This window comes from Euwallacea fornicatus, chromosome 12, assembly GCF_040115645.1.
Source record: "Euwallacea fornicatus isolate EFF26 chromosome 12, ASM4011564v1, whole genome shotgun sequence".
Taxonomy (NCBI): domain Eukaryota; kingdom Metazoa; phylum Arthropoda; class Insecta; order Coleoptera; family Curculionidae; genus Euwallacea; species Euwallacea fornicatus.
This window is the reverse complement of record NC_089552.1, coordinates 4,320,157-4,332,408: the sequence shown is the minus strand read 5'-3', so window position 1 is coordinate 4,332,408 and position 12,252 is coordinate 4,320,157. Positions and strand designations below refer to the sequence as shown.

The following is a 12,252-nucleotide window of genomic DNA, read 5'->3' as shown; positions in this document are numbered from 1 at the left end:
TAGCCGTTAATAGCAGTAAATTATAATTATTAACATCAGTTTTTCCATATTTTATCCCAATTCGGCTTATCAACAATTGTGGTCTTGCGGGATACTATAAGTTGCAACAGCATGGTCGCCAAGATTTCGTGCTCTAACACCTCTCCAACTTTTCTCTGAGCCATGTGAGAAATGTTTTATTTCAAAACCAACCGGTGTCTCATGAAAAATAACAAATAGAAGAATATCTGCCATCTATTACTAATTTTTCCTCAGAAATTTTATGCAAATGAGTGGCGATTTTTTGGGACACCCAGTATGTTCAGTTGTGCGTATAATCACGAATTCATAAAGGGGCGTCAATTTTAACCGTTCCTATTTTTTCAATTAGTCCATAACATCTTGCGTGAGGAAAACAAACGGATAAATGTTTTTTTCGCACAGCGTTATTTTGAGGATATGAAGATGAGTTTAAATTTCAATTTTATGACATTTTATACCAAAGTAGTATCGATTGTAAAATAAATATTGTATGCAATTCTTGCACTCGAATTGCATACACTGTGTCGACTGACTTGATTTTTTATGCCTAATGAAAGATTTTTTTATCTCAACCGTCATGTAGTCTTTCTTACGCTAAAGACAAAAATAATTATAATTGCACTAATGTGGATGAGTGTATATTTCAAATCCGTTTCTTTTCGAAATTATCCGTTTTTCAAAAAAAAAAAAAAACATTTTCTTACTATAACATTAATTCAGTACTTCAGTGATATAGGAGCCATCTAGTGTCAACTAGTGGAACTACCTATGCTGCCTCAGAACACGGTACGGTTCGCTGTAAGCACGTGCTACTGCTTAGTATGCTTACGTAACGCAAAGTACTGTATCAATAAGCACAACTCGCTAATTGTAAGTATGTTATGATTTGTATGTAATATATTTTTGAAAATGTTAATTCAAAATTAACTATAAAGTATTAACTATAAGATAACAATAATTTTTGGACTTAGTAATTAAGAAGAATGATTAGCACCATTTTGTGTAAAAATTCTGCTTACCCAAACCAATCTTCAAAGTTCGACTTTTCAGTTCTGACAACTTTACCAGCATAGGCATATTAGAGGATAGTGGTAGGAGATTGGTATATTTCTTCAGGGTGATGAAAATTATCTTACTGGCCACGTTATTAGGAGTTTCAGAAACCAGAACTTTATGAAGTACCTAGAACGAGAGTAGTATTTTTTTACCATTTATTTGCCTAGTCCTAACATGGTACCAATAGCTGATTTTAGCCTAAGCCCAAGTAATTTATTAGATTGTGTCCACCAGTCATTTATTTCTCTAACATCTGTGCGTGGTAGAAACATAATTTTTTTTCAACTGCTAATTGAGTTTCTTAATTTCCATTTCTTAGCGGGTCGTGGGGAAACCGACTTTTGTCTCTCCACCTTCTCTCCTTTGGGGAAAACCATAAAATGAACTAACCTAATTCTAAGTTTCAACATTTGAGACGACTGGAATGATTAAGTCATCAATATCAGTTATGGAAGAACAAAATTGAAATTATCAAAATTTTTGGGAAAACTCGCCTGTTAAGATGATGAACGATTGTCTTAGAATGATCGCGAGACCAGGGGCGGACTCGTCTCCTAATCGAATCGTCTCACCGGATTTGTGTCTTTGCTCCAGTTTTCTTCGTATTTGTTTAGCGTGGGAAACCGTCGTACTAGTGGTACGTTACATTGTGTTAATTAAATAGTGAAAGTTGCACCTAGAGTCCAGTACCTGAACTGACCAAAAAAAATGAACCTTTATTATTTGTGTGTGTGTGTGTGTGTGTACCTATCCCTTAAGAAAACTTTTACTGTCTTCAATTGTCCCATTCCATTTTTTCGGAAAAGTTTAATTATCAGTTCTGTTTCAGCCGAATCGACCTTCATGCAAATGGGTTTTATAGTGTTCGAATCAGATGTTAAGGGAAATTACTGGTAAGTGAACGTTTAAAACAAAAATTGGTAACAAATGTTTCAATTTGTTTGCTATTATTTTGAAGTTTTGGTAACGTGTGAGGTAGTACCAAGTAACAGATCCTATTCACCATACTGTCAGTAATGTACCAGATAAGTGAGTCAGTTTATGTATTAATGCCGTTTATTTTTACATTAATGTTGTTTTTGAGTATTTCCACTTCCTTGAAAGTCACGCACACAACACTTTGTTTTTTTTAAGCTGTTGGTCAACAAATTTGTCAAAGTATTAACTTAAGAAATAACTTGCTTTGTCCCTTCCCTACACGTGTATGGAGGGTTTTTGATGGAGAGGAACCTAATGCGAATATTAAAAGCTCAGTGGACCTAAATAAACTCTTCTTCATAAAACAAGCAAAAGAAATTGGGTCTTTTCACGAATTTACCCTACATAAAAAGTAGTCTTCTAATACCGTTAATGGCGATTTTCAAACATTTATTTCCTCAATTCTAGAGGACATTGCTAATTCTTAATAGAACGCTTTGTATGGCAAAATACGTGGGAATGATCAAAACCGACAGTGGAATGGCAAACGTATTAATTAATTGGACTTCAGCAATAAGAATTATTCCACTAATACAAATCGACATATAACTTCCATTTATCAGCTGAAAATATGCTTTGGAAGAATTTGCAGAATTAGGTAAATGCTCTACATTAGTGAATAGTAAATTCAAATTAAGTGGACATTTAATTTTAATTGCTGAATTCGATTTGGTTTGATTGACACCTATTGCAGATGATTGTTTATCATTTTCAATTTTCACTGAATATCATGTAGGTATTTACTTTGTCGTACAATTTTCCCGAGCCCAGTCCTCTCTAGTTATAGTACGTACAGTAAATATAACGATTTGCGGCTTTTCCCTTTTCCTAAAAATCCAATAAAAAATATAATAATTACTAACGATTAAATTATATTAATTGATTAAAGAGTATTTGGGCATGAGCACAATAGGTGTGCCCCGTGGCCGCTATAGAAGAACTTAAAATCTAGAGGCTAACCAAAATGGCATGTTCCAAAGGGCTACAGAATGTTATGTACATAATATATTCATATTAAGTCTTTCATTCAGACATACTTGGAATGCTAGTTATAGTTTTGAATATCATAATTGCAACGGAAAGTGAGTGTAGAAATACATAATAATGTTAGTTAATGGTAAAAATCATTTACGCTTTCATTGCAGATCAAAACTTCAAAATATTCACAATGCTCTTCATTATGCTTTAGTTGTATCAATAAATGCGGGAAATCCATATTTTCTCAATTAAAATTTTTTTTCCCAAATCAATGAACAATTTCATGTAGAACAAAACATTGTTGCTAGCGGAGATGTAAATTCAAATATCTACCAATTTAAATAAAATATGTATTTACATAAATAAATACAACGCAAACAGCGATCAATACAGTAGCAAATGGGTCTGGTGAGCGCTATTTGCCCAATTTCGAATTACATATTCAGCATTTTTCAAAACGGCCTAACATCAATACTCAACTACAAATTAAAGGGCGTGGTTTGACAATAAATTTTATATTTATAAAAATGGCCGGCTAAATTGCAACGCCGTTATTGGCGCCCCACCATCGCGCCACGTCACAGATGCAGCGTTATATACAAGCGGCCATTTTGGATTTGGGCTTTACATAGGCCTCTGGACGGTGCTGGCCGAACGGCGGCGTTTGTTTTAATATATTGAAATGAGACTGTTTTTTGAGGTTTTTCGGATTTCTGGGGTTTAGATTGTAAGCGATCTGCGCATGCCGAAATTTTTGGGAGTGACAAGATTTAATTTTGCGATAACTTTTGGTTTATAATGGAAAAATGTTGCTCTAATTGTTATCGAAAATTGGATTTAACCAATCCCAGGGGACTAAGGGTTTAGTAGTAAACTGCATTTCCGGAAATTTATACCTGTATACCTAATTATGATTTTGTGTGAAATTTTGTGAAACGCCTATAGCAGAATGCAGAATTAGGTTCAGAAAAATTAGAAAGTTATATGAACAAATAAACTTTGCGCTGAGCGGAGCAAAAATTGCTGACTATCGCATTAACCTGTCTAACTTGAACTAACCTGAATTTACTTGAACTAACCTGAAACGACGAAAGAGGAATTCAAAAAATTTTTAAATAAATCGTAAGAGGATTATCGTCACCAAGTAATAATATATATATATATTTTTTTTCGAACGAATACCGTATGAAGGATGTTATCATACATTGCATGGGGAAATAGATAGGATTTCATTGCTGTCGAGAGATATGTTGGATAGTTTATCGAAACGCGGAGCGTCGAAATTATAATCTCGACATAGTAAGGATACTTTCTTCACTAACCATAATATGAATCTGTGATTTGGACTAATTCTGTAATGAAATTTCTTGATCTGATATTAAACATTTTTCAGACGTTTATTTGACGTAAGAAAACTAACATAGTTTCAATGTTTCACAAAATAGCGTTGAAAAGATTTCATATATCATTGTAAACATATATTGTGTTTTGCACCTTGGTGCCTAGTATTGAAATTTCTTTTCAGCAACTGATCTTCCAAGAGACATGAAGTCTAGAGTAAACTCTGTACTTCACACTCGTGCTCTGCACCACAGACTTAATTAAGAAAGTGAATCTAAAAACTGTGTACTAGATAATGTTATCAGTCGTATTAAGTCCGGTTAAGAAATTTAACTTAATTGTAATATGAGATTATATTGTATTTAAAACGTTTTCATTATATCTAACAATAAAGAGTTCCTCTTAATATCTCGAAAGTACCACATCCAGGAACATGGTCGAAGTGACCGTTTGAGGTAGCCAACGCTTTTACGCCTACGTGCCAAATTTCATCCTACATTCAGTTAACCCTACAATTATAAGAGATAGTTTTGACCTCCAACACATAAAATTAATTTAAACGTTAAGAGACCGAATTATTGAATTATGACTTAAGCGCAGTGCTATTAAACTCAAACATCGTATTGAGAAAGGGAATTTCTAAGGATTTTCGCACATTTCATACGTTCTCAATATTCCCATTTCATACATTTTAGTTAACTATTAATTCGAGCCTTTTTCATCGTTTTTCCCAAATTCTAAACATGGTAATAGATTCATTACCGAACCATTAATCAAGGTTTTCGTCCAAGTCGGTACTTCCATATTCTCTGTAAGAACACATGCGTGGCTTAAGTTGATAGCTTGACGTGTAGAAAAGTTATTTTACGCCAGTCAGACTTAACTTCTGCTAGTGAATCTATGTAGAATATGGGGATTAGTTGAGGCATGTGCAATTTTCGATTGGTTTTAATTGAAAATAGTGGGCAATTTCATTGGTCGAAGAAGTTCTACCTTCATGAAGTGTTATATTATTATTTTGGAAAATCGTATGTAAGAATAATTGATATTTTGACAAAATGATTTCCATACTGAAAATGATTTCCAAACTAAGTTGTTGAAGCGCTTGTTAAAACGGGTATTATTGCAATTGAAAATAGCCAATTTGGGGGCCAAAATGTGTTATATGTAATTTAGTAAGTACTATAGCTTTGTCGAGTGTAATTTCAAAATATCGTTATGTTATAGTTCATACGTTATATCATGTTAATGAACAGCGAGGAAAGTGATACTTTACCGCGCTGTGATTGGGGACCGCTTCCTGCTTCGCTTTGTTCGGTTAGCAAATCAGTGCGGTAGATATACTTTCGCACGTTCTTTCATGATGATTAACTAGTTGATACTTTTGCTAGTTCATGAAGTTTTGCAAGCACTACTATCGAAATTAACATCTTCCTGCTCTTTGGGATATGCATAAGACGTAACTATGCTACTGGCATTGGTACACGTTTTGCTTGACTCACCAATACAGTGGTCAGAGTAGATCAATGTGCTCTGTTCATCTCTCATTCATTTGTCCTAACACACGCGTTCGTTTTCCTGGTTGATAATTAAAAGGAAATGTTTTACGATATAAGCATCTTCAATTAAAGATTAAATTTTTACGATCCGTTTTTTCCAAAATTTTTAGCACTTATTAATTTTGATGTTCTGACAATGTTTATTATCTTCGTTATGCCTTTTTATGTTTCATGAGATTTATCGTTGACTCAGTGCTTCGGCAATCTCAGTATTATCATTGATCGGTATGTACCTTTCATATGTGGGAAACTCGTGACTTTTTTCTTTACTTGTATTTTTAGGAAAAAAGATGAAAATAATAGGGCTAAATTTGTGTCTAACTAACTAAATGTGAAATTGTGGTAATATTAAATTGACTATTCTGAAACATACACATAACTCACCGGTATGTTGTGCTTTGGAGTTCCCAAGTCTTCTTCCTTGACTACGCGAGATATTGTCACGACCGCGAGCAAAGACACTTTCGCGTCTCCCGGTATACGTAGTGTATAAGTAAATTATGGTTATGGGTATGGTGTCACAGTTGGGTGTAATTTGTACAGGTGTTAATATTTTTACAATTCCTATTATTTATATAACACGACTTAAAATTTAGATGTCTTTTGTACTAACACGAGAGAAAAATTTATGTTTCGTCTTTTTTCAATATGTTTTTTGTTAATAATATACAAAGTTGCTAAGGTAAGTTACTTTAAGGCCGACACTCTAAGGCACATAAGTCGAAATCTTGGAAAAATACTTTTTCAAGCAGATTTTTTCTTTTAAAATAATTGGTAAATAGGTTTTTATTTATTCCTGAAGTGGCAAAGAATAAGAATTCTTCGTATATGATCACAGATTTTTGTTTCCTCGAAAACTCTTAAACTGAACGTTTGATAACTCTGGAATTAATTGTCGAAAACTTGAACTTTAACCGATTAAAAACTGGTCTGGTTTATTGTATCTGTATGAGAATAAAACTAGCCCGTTTGTTATACTAATATTGCCCTGTTAATATGTGGTACAACTCTAAACTACTAAATCCAAATCAGTGAAGCCCTAAAAAACAGAGACGTGGAAATATTAAAGTTAAATTATTGAGTCTGTTGTGATGTTTTTCACGTTGCCCGAAACAGCCCTTCAATATGCTAACTTTAATGTGAAACGATAATGTAAAATGTAAAATTGTGATGGTATCAGTGAAAAATGTTTATGTGGAAATACGCCCTTATTAACGCGAAATCAACGTAACGGATCCTGAGAAATTGGTTTTTAACTTAAGTCCTCAATATCCTTCAGGTAGTATGAATAGCTCACTGCGAATAGGTTAGGGGACATCTGGTATATGTATTTTGAGGTATTGTAGTAGTAGTTTTCTTCAGCCGAAAATTGGAGGGAACACTTTGATTGACTATCGACGAGTGATGAATTCTGAAAAGAAGATAACTTACGTTAATAATTTTTATTTACAAACAGCGATTAAAAAGCTTAAACAGTAAGTAGACATCTTCTGTTGATCATTCGTAGGTTCCCATGCCAGAATGCAATCTGCTATAACGTTCCCTACACGTAGATTTTTCCTGATTAACCAGAGTAGGTTCAAATATCTGAGAAACGGTTAGAGATAAATATTTAAATGAGGTAAAAGTGATATCTTCAAATCTATAAGACGATTCAAGGTTATCCCTTTAAAACCCCATAACGGTGTTACTTTAATCGATTTCTGATGCTCATGATCAATTTCATAGCGGATTCTAAAGAATTACTAAGAAATGTCAAACTTTTCTAGTTTGAAGGTTGTCCTGTAATTAATAATAACGGAAATATTCATTTGGTTAAACATAGTGAATCACTCTGTACAGGCCGCTGCCTATTGGATGGATTTATGGGGTATTGGCAAAATGGTAATAGATTTTCGGGGCCGATTTTCAAGGGAAAATTTATTGCATCATTATGTCACGGCTAACTCATCTTTGACATACAGAACGTTTTTGAAAAATCCCCAATGTGGCACCGTATGTCGATTATTAAAGAAGGCAAACGAAAGATCACATAGTGATTTTTAAAGAATTTCAGTTAGAATTCAATGGCCTGCTTGAAATTTATCCATCGATGGCGACTTGTAGATTCGGATTTAAGGTCCCGTTTTTTAATAGATCACTCTATAAATTATCAAATATTTTGAATTGTATTTCCAAGAAGTTTTAGAAAATTTCATTTATGGCGGCTTAGCCATATCACATAGGAGAAAATGAGCGACATGGTATTGTCCATCTCCGTACGTATTTATAGGAATGGCGCCACCCTGTACAGTAGTAAATATGGTAATAATAATGTAGTTATAGAATTATTTTATTGGTGAATTAATATCATAAAGTATTTCTCATGAAATTTGGAATTTATTGTAAATTGTGGATATTATCTTTCCACTCCACATTTCTCCATGAAAATTTTAATAAACACCAATTTTGTTGACGTTAATTAGCAATACTCTCCATTGCTAAAGCTTAGCGTCCCAATTCGTATATGGCACCTTTGATAATGTATACTTTGATAACATAGTTTTTGTATCTAATCTAATATGGCAAAAACCAAATTAGATATTTCATGACTCTTAGGCAACCTTTTTTCTTCCTCGTATTATATTTCTCTAGATTTCACTTCATCTAATCATATCACATATTTTTTGGTCCTGACAGGTTTTTCTCTCGTTAGTTTTAAGTGATATGGGCTTACCGTTAGAGTCTAGATATAAACCTTCACTATCAGAAAGTCAGAGTCACAGATTCATCCATGCTCCTGCGTGGCAAAAGTTCCACACAGCATCAGTGGACACATCAGAATTCTTGGCCGGGCCGTTACCAGTTTCATGATTGTCCGCTTTCATCAGACACTGGTAAGCAAGTGGCCTCGTCTGAGACTTGGTTGAAAAGGACGTAAATAGAAACAACCACTTTGGGTAGTAGTATGGATACTAGCATTCAGCTACATTCTCTGTCTCGGTGAATTTTTGGGAAAAATACTTGACATCTGGACAATTTCACTAATTGCAATGATTACCAGAGGAGACTACAGTAGATCAGTGGACGATGAATTTCAGGAATTTATCTCTAGGGATAATGCCGGCAGAGATAGTTTTTTTGGTTTTCTCTATCTCTGCAAAAAATTCCTCCAGAAATCGCAGAAATTCCACTCACAGTTTAGATGAAAGCTTATTCTCGAAAACGTATAGTTTCCAGTCAAGAAACTCAGAGACGCATTCATAGTCGTTGTCAGATGAGCACCGATTAGTCGACTGCTTGATCAACTAAATGAAGAATAAACACTGTGAATTGCTTAATTTACTCCTGGGCTGTCCTCGGTATACAACGTATAAGTCTGAACACACTCTAAGAGCTTTTAAAGTATGCAGTAAGATTCATAGGAATATCGAGATCTGAAAAAGCAAGCAATAGGTAGAAATTGGGTAAACAAGAAGTAGAAGTGGGGAAAGAAATTACTAAAGACCAAATTATGAATGTGACACTAACTCTAATTGCAAGCAATTGCCATGGAAACGTTGATATACAGCCCGGGCGTATTTCTGGTTTCTATCGAGATGTTAAAGTTAACGGCACATTAATAATATGGCTCTAAGAAATCAGTGAATTAGGAGAGATTTTCCCAATAACCTACGTATATGTCTAGTATAGATGTATAAGAACTGAAGCGTTAGATAAGAACTCAAACCGGCAATAGTGTTAAGGACGTGGAGGCAGAGAATAAAAGGTCTACTGAAGGAGGATTAATTCAAAAGAGTTGCAATTGCAAGTGAAAAATCACTCAGGGACATTTTCTTCATAGTGTCGCTTAGTTAGTGGTTGCTATTTATTTAGAAGGTACGTGAGAATTTTTTTTTAAATATCAAATTTAATCTTAAATTAACGTATTATATGAAACTGGTGATGACCAAAACAAGATAAAGACTAAGACTGGACCGGTTTTGGTGTTGGTTTTGGTCCTGCTGCAAGACTTTTGCTAGTTTTGCCTTTAAGCAAACGGCTCGAAAATAATCACGCATATTAATTTAAAATTTGATATTTCTCAAGAAAGAGCCACGACCTATGTTAATTTTTAGTTTTATTGCTTTATAAATTAATTTTCATCGATATTGGATGATCCAAGTGTAGGTTATAATAACTTGTGTGAAGCGTCGTAGCGACGGAGAAAAACAGAAACAAGTACTATCGAAGGATCACTCCCTTAGCTGCATTGAACTTTTGCTGTTTTCCCGAGAAGTTTTGGGATAAACACTTGAAATCGAAGAAACTCCACTAACCTCCATGTTTATCAGACGAGAGTTCATTCCTATGTTGAGGAAAGACATTGCAGTGAACACATAGAATCTTTGACCAGGCCGTTACAGGTTTCGCTCATCGGACCAAATACGGAGACCAAGGATGTTGGTACAATAGCCCTCAGATAGATCTACACTCACAAAAAGCTCTTCCAAATCCGGAAACGTTGATAAATATCGCAACCTCCCAAACTTTCGAAATGCGGATTTATTAAATTTAAAGTTAGAGGTTTGTGTAATAATGATTTAAAAATGCAAAACTGTTACAAGCAAGTCTGGCATTTCTTGCTGTCTTGTAAGGTTGGTCATGGACTTGTTCTTGCAGAGACAGTCTTCGTCTTAATTCCGTCTATTTGGTATCGGTCGGTTATTTTGTCTACTGAGCTAGACTGCAAGACCAAAACTTTTTTGCTTGTCGGGTTGCGAAATAGCATCGACGTTGAAAGTAGAATATCTGAGACAGGAGAAGAAGAGTCTCCGGACAAAATATGTATAGATGATAGGTGGAAATGAATATTTCTTCCTTGGAAGGCAACATTGTTATACCTGGAGCGGAGACCTTGGGCTCTCTAATTATGTAAAAAACTAGTCTGAAAATACACATAATGCCTAATGTTAAAGGTTTTCTTCTCCGTTAAAAGTTTTGGTTCAAAAACTCAAGTAATCCACTTTAAACTGCTCAATTAACTCATTTCTACCGAATCCGTTTTCACGCTTTATTATCTAATGAGCAGTGTAATTGTCTATCATGAAAGTCCAAACTTGAAGAAGATGGGTACGGTCAGAACTTATGAAGATTCTGGAAAAGTGTATACATGAAGTAATATATCAAAAAAGCTAAAAGAGCTGTCATATAAAGTAGCTAATAATTCACATATATTCATGTTCGTTTTTTAGTGAGGTTTCTCTGGGTACACTTTTTCCTATCTCCTGAAATATATCCATGTGACTGTTAGCAAACTATAGAGAAGTATAGTGTAAATCGAACCAAGGGGAGCGGAGGGAACATATGTATGAAGAACAAATAAGTAATAAAAATGTGGGAGGAGGTGAGTAAATAGAAAAACGAACCTAAACAAATGTAACGATGGAAAAATGTCCAAACCAACCTGAAGCATGCACCAACTCATGGTGTGAAGAGAATTTGACCGAGCTTTGTAATGAAATGTTGAAACTTACGTTAAAATCAAATATACGACATAACACATCCAAGGCAGTATCCTATGTACGCATATGGGTGTTGATATGGGAAAATCTACTTTAATAATATATATGACAAAACTTTCAAATTGTTTCCGCGAAATCAATCGGATGAATAAAAGCATTTTCTACCAATCTCGATGGATTTTTATCAATCACTAAATGGCTCCCAATTGCCACTGGCATAATATTATGTATTGAAGAAGATTGTCGGTTAGTGTACTGCCAAGCATGTTATGAATTGATAAAAAATGCTTAAAATATTAAAAAGGATGCACTTATATTCAACCAAACCTGACCAAAGCTCATAATCCATCTATTGAAGGTACTAACTTAAATTTTTGGGATAAAAACATCCATTTATAGTAAATAATGTAAAAAACTCACTTTTATCCGGTATAAAACTTTTTCCAATAGAAAAACTGTAGGTATAGACAGGTTGAGGGGATTTTGTGAAGGGGTTCTTTTCGCAGTTAGCTAGATACTGAAAATTCACATCCCTGAAATTTTGAAACCCCGAATTTCCAGTATATAAGTAAAGTATATAACAAATCGGCTATGCGCGTTGTGCAGTCCGAGCTTGCTAAAAGGGGGGCCTCTGTCCTCTCTATCGCTGCATCTGGCTATCTTTACTATGTCTGTCTCCCATGGAGTGCATTTTCTATGTGGGCAATTCCCCAGAACTGTCCTGCTCCCCAAGAAGTACCTAACCGTTATTGAAATCTTCAAGGGTGTCGCAACTACTAACAGCAGCTTCCTATGCTTCCTAACTAAATGGTATTAAAAATATGAAAAACTAAGTT

At 34.5% G+C, this 12,252-nt stretch overlaps 1 protein-coding gene across 12 annotated transcripts in view; it reads right to left on the bottom strand.

Moving 5' to 3' along the window:
* dati (datilografo) overlaps positions 1-11,922 on the bottom strand; it is a 150,938-nt gene extending 139,016 nt beyond the window's left edge. For all 12 annotated transcript variants that reach the window (XM_066288716.1, XM_066288726.1, XM_066288732.1 and 9 more), the window contains exons 1-2: positions 11,837-11,922; positions 6,318-7,344 (exon numbers count right to left, since the gene is read on the bottom strand). The gene's annotated coding sequence lies outside the window, so the exon portion shown is untranslated. The remainder of the gene's footprint in view (positions 1-6,317; positions 7,345-11,836) is intronic.
* Between the last annotated feature and the right edge of the window lie 330 nt (positions 11,923-12,252).